Source organism: Arachis stenosperma, chromosome 2 (genome assembly GCF_014773155.1).
Source record: "Arachis stenosperma cultivar V10309 chromosome 2, arast.V10309.gnm1.PFL2, whole genome shotgun sequence".
NCBI classification, from domain to species: Eukaryota; Viridiplantae; Streptophyta; class Magnoliopsida; order Fabales; family Fabaceae; genus Arachis; species Arachis stenosperma.
In genome coordinates this window covers 6,567,129-6,572,282 of record NC_080378.1, presented here as the reverse complement: position 1 = coordinate 6,572,282, position 5,154 = coordinate 6,567,129, and the positions used below count along the sequence as shown (strand labels likewise).

The window sequence follows — 5,154 nt, the reverse complement described above, 5'->3', positions numbered from 1 at the left end:
GGAAAGTGGTTTGAATTTGAAGGGTGAGGTTGGTGGGGTTTTATGAAGGATGGATGTGAGTGGTGAAGAGAAAGATGGGATTTGATAGGTGAAGGGTTTTTGGGGAAGAGGTGTTGAGGTGATTGGTGAATGGGGGAAGAAGAGAGAGAGTGGTGGTGGGGTCCTGTGGGGTCCACAGATCCTGTGGTGTCAAGGAAAAGTCATCCCTGCACCAAATGGCATCAAAATTCACGTTTTGAGCCATTGCTGGCGTTAAACGCCGGGCTGGTGCCCATTCCTGGCGTTTAACGCCAGGTTCTTGCCCTTTTCTGGCGTTTAACGCCAGTCTGGTGCCCCTTTCTGGCGTTAAACGCCCAGAATGGTGCCAGACTGGGCGTTAAACGCCCAACTGCTAGGCTTACTGGCGTTTGAACGCCAGCAGCATCTTCCTCCAGGGTGTGCTGTTTTTCTTCCTGTTTTTCATTCTGTTTTTGCTTTTTCAATTAATTTTGTGACTTCTTATGATCATCAACCTACAAAATAAAATAAAATAACAAAGAAAATATGTAAAATATAACATTGGGTTGCCTCCCAACAAGCGCTTCTTTAATGTCAGTAGCTTGACAGAGGGCTCTCATGGAGCCTCACAGATACTCAGAGCAATGTTGGAACCTCCCAACACCAAACTTAGAGTTTGAATGTGGGGGTTCAACACCAAACTTAGAGTTTGGTTGTGGCCTCCCAACACCAAACTTAGAGTTTGACTGTGGGGGCTCTTCTTGACTCTGATTTGAGAGAAGCTCTTCATGCTTCATCTCTATGGTGACAGAGGGATATCCTTGAGCCTTAAACACAAAGGATTCTCCATTCACTTGAATGATCAGTTCACCTCTATCAACATCAATCACAGCCTTTGCTGTGGCTAGGAAAGGTCTGCCAAGGATGATGGTTTCATCCATGCATTTCCCAGTCTCTAGGACTATGAAATCAGTAGGGATGTAATGGTCTTCAATCTTAACCAAAACATTCTCTACAAGTCCATAAGCTTGTTTTCTTGAGTTGTCTGCCATCTCTAGTGAGATTTTGCAGCTTGTACCTCAAAGATCCTTAGCTTCTCCATTACTGAGAGAGGCATGAGGTTTACACTTGACCCTAAGTCACACAGAGCCTTCTTGAAGGTCATGGTGCCTATGGTACAAGGTATGGAAAACTTCCCAGGGTCTTGTCTCTTTTGAGGTAATTTCTGCCTAGACAAGTCATCCAGTTCTTTGGTGAGCAAAGGAGGTTCATCCTCCCAAGTCTCATTTCCAAATAACTTGTCATTTAGCTTCATGATTGCTCCAAGGTATTTAGCAACTTGCTCTTCAGTGACATACTCATCCTCTTCAGAGGAAGAATACTCATCAGAGCTCATGAAAGGCAGAAGTAAGTCCAATGGAATCTCTATGGTCTCATTTTGAGCCTCAGATTCCCATGGTTCCTCATTAAGGAACTCATTGGAGGTCAGTGCACGCCCATTGAGGTGTTCCTCAGTGGCGTCCACTTCCTCTCCATCCTCTCCAAATTCGGCCATGTTTATGGCTTTGCACTCTCCTTTTGGATTTTCTTCTGTGTTGCTTGGGAGAGTACTTGGAGGGAGTTCAGTAACTTTCTTACTCAGCTGTCCCACTTGTGCCTCCAAATTTCTAATGGAGGACCTTGTTTCAGTCATGAAACTTTGAGTGGTTTTGATTAGATCAGAGACCATGGTTGCTAAGTCAGAGGGTTCTGCTTAGGATTCTCTGTCTGTTGCTGAGAAGATGATGGAAAAGGTTTGCCATTGTTAAACCTGTTTCTTCCACCATTATTATTGAAACCTTGTTGAGGTCTCTCTTGATTCTTCCATGAGAGATTTGGGTGATTTCTCCATGAAGAATTATAGGTGTTACCATAGGGTTCTCCTAGGTAATTCACTTCTTCCATTGAAGGGTTCTCAGGATCATAAGCTTCTTCCTCAGATGAAGCATCCTTAGTACTACTTGGTGCATTTTGCATTCCAGACAGACTTTGAGAAATCAAATTGACTTGTTGAGTCAATATTTTATTCTGAGCCAAAATGGCGTTCAGAGTATCAATCTCAAGAACTCCTTTCTTCTGACTTGTCCCATTGTTCACAGGATTTCTTTCAGAAGTGTACATGAATTGGTTATTTGCAACCATTTCAATGAGCTCTTGAGCTTCTGTAGGCGTCTTCTTCAGATGAAGAGATCCTCCAGCAGAGCTATCCAAGGACATCTTAGATAGTTCAGAGAGACCATCATAGAAAATACCTATGATGCTCCATTCAGAAAGCATGTCAGAAGGACATTTTCTGATCAATTGTTTGTATCTTTCCCAAGCTTCATAGAGGGATTCTCCATCCTTCTGTCTGAAGGTTTGGACTTCCACTCTAAGCTTACTCCATCTTTGTGGTGGAAAGAACTTTGCCAAGAAGGCATTGACTAGCTTTTCCCAAGAGTTCAGGCTTTCTTTAGGTTGAGAGTCCAACCATATTCTAGCTCTGTCTCTTACAGCAAAAGGGAATAGCATCAGTCTATAGACCTCAGGGTCTACCCCATTAGTCTTGACTGTGTCACAGATTTGCAAGAATTCAGCTAAGAACTGATGAGGATCTTCCATTGGAAGTCCATGGAACTTGCAATTCTGTTGCATTAGAGAAACTAATTGAGGTTTAAGCTCAAAGTTGTTTGCTCCAATGGCAGGGATAGAGATGCTTCTTCCATAGAAGTCGGGAGTAGGTGCAGTAAAGTCACCCAGCACCTTCCTTGCATTGTTTGCATTATTGTTGTTTTCGGCTGCCATGTCTTCTTCTTCTTTGAAGAATTCGGTCAGGTCCTCTAAAGAGAGTTGTGCTTTGGTTTCTCTTAGCTTTCTCTTCAAGGTCCTTTCGGGTTCAGGGTCAGCTTCAACAAGAATGCCTTTGTCTCTGCTTCTGCTCATATGAAAGAGAAGAGAACAAGAAAATGTGGAATCCTCTATGTCACAGTATAGAGATTCCTTGATGTGTCAGAGGAACAGAAAAATAGAAAGAAAAGGTAGAAGAATTCGAACTTTAATTAGATAGAGTTCGAATTGTGCATTGAGAAGGAGTGGTACTCCATAAATAGAAGGATGTGGGAAGAGAGGAAGAAGATTTTCGAAAATTCAATTAAAAAGATTTTGAAAACATTTTGAAAAACACTTAATTGATTTTCGAAAATAAAAGTAAGAAAGAAATCAAGTGATTTTTTGAAAAATTTTGAAATTAGAAGTTAAAAAGATTTGATTGAGAACTTATTTTGAAAAAAAATGTGATTAAAAAGATATGATTGAAAAGATTTGATTTGAAAACAATTTTAAAAGATATGTTTTGAAAACAATTTTTAAAAAGATTTGATTTTAAAAATTAATGACTTGCCTAACAAGAAAAGATATGATTCAAACATTAAACCTTTCTCAACAGAAAAGGCAACATACTTGAAATGTTCAATCAAATCATTAATTGTTAGTAAGTATCTTTAAAAAAAGAAAGAAATTGATTTTGAAAACATTTGATTGAAAAGATATGATTTGAAAAAGATTTGATTTTGAAAAACTTTGAAAACTTAGAAAAATTTGATTTTGAAAATAAAATCTTCCTCCTAGCACCATCCTGGCGTTAAACGCCCAGAATGGTATCCATTCTGGCGTTTAACGCCCAAAATGCACCCTTTTTGGGCGTTAAACGCCCAACCAGGTACCCTGGCTGGCGTTTAAACGCCAGTCTGTCTTCTTCACTGGGCATTTTTGAATGCCCAGCTTTTTCTGTATAATTCCTCTGCAGTATGTTCTGAATCTTCAATTCTCTGTATTATTGACTTGAAAAGACACAAATTGAAAATATTTTTGGATTTTTAATAATAGAGAATAATCAAAGTGTAACTAAAATCAAATAACAATGCATGCAAGACACCAAACTTAGCAGTTTGTATACCATTGACACTATATGAGACACATAAACTCTCAAGTCAAAAGAATTCAAAGATCAGAGTAAGAAATCATCAAGAATTACTTGAAGATCCTTAAGACACATGAATGAATGTATGCAATTGACACCAAACTTAAGATGAGACACTAGACTCAAGCAAGAAACATCAAATATTTTTGGTTTTTATGATTTTGTGAATTTTTTTGTGATTTTCGAAAATTAAGTGGAAAAAGATATCAAAATTCTTAATGAGAATTCCAGGAATCAGTGCAATGCTAGTCTAAGACTCCGGTCCAGGAATTAGACATGGCTTCACAGCCAGCCAAGCTTTCAAAGAAAGCTTCGGTCCAAAACACTAGACATGGCCAAAGGCCAGCCAAGCCTTAGCAGATCACTGTTCCAAAAGCAAGATCAACAAGCTCTTGTGATGATAAGTTGAAACCTCGGTCCAATGAAATTAGACATGGCTTTACAGCCAGCCAGATTTCAACAAATCATCATGAAACTCTAGAATTCATCTTCAAGAATTTCGAAAAAAAAAATAAATGCCTAATCTAAGCAACAAGATGAACCGTCAGTTGTCCATACACAAGAACAATCCCCGGCAACGGCGCCAAAAACTTGGTGCACGAAATTGTGATCACTACTTTGTCCATATTCAAATAATCCCTAGTAATGGCTCCAAAGACTTGGTGCTCAATACCATGGCATAAACACAACTTCGCACAACTAACCAGCAAGTGCACTGGGTCGTCCAAGTAATAAACCTTACGCGAGTAAGGGTCGATCCCACGGAGATTGGTGGTATGAAGCAAGCTATGGTCACCTTGTAAATCTCAGTCAGGCAGACTCAAATGGGTATAGTGGTAAACGAATAAAGCAATAAGATAAAGATAGAGATACTTATGCATATCATTGGTGAGAGCTTCAGATAAGCGTATGAAGATGCCTTCCCTTCCGTCTCTCTGCTTTCCTACAGTCTTCTTCCAATCCTCCTTACTCCTTTCCATGGCAAGCTCGTGTAGGGTTTCACCGTTGTCAGTGGCTACCTCCCATCCTCTCATTGAAAGCGATTGCATATGCCCTGTCACGGTCATAGCGGAATTCATCTGTCGGTTCTCAATCAGGCCGGAATAGAATCCAGTGATTCTTTTGCGTCTGTCACTAACGCCCCGCCCTCAGGAGTTTGA

At 40.0% G+C, this 5,154-nt stretch overlaps 1 non-coding gene across 1 annotated transcript; it reads left to right on the top strand.

Annotated features, from left to right (window-relative positions):
• Positions 1-2,307: 2,307 nt before the first annotated feature.
• Positions 2,308-2,415, top strand: LOC130964810 (small nucleolar RNA R71). Its single transcript, XR_009080883.1, has one exon. It is a non-coding gene; the product is annotated as a small nucleolar RNA R71 (small nucleolar RNA).
• Positions 2,416-5,154: the final 2,739 nt, after the last annotated feature.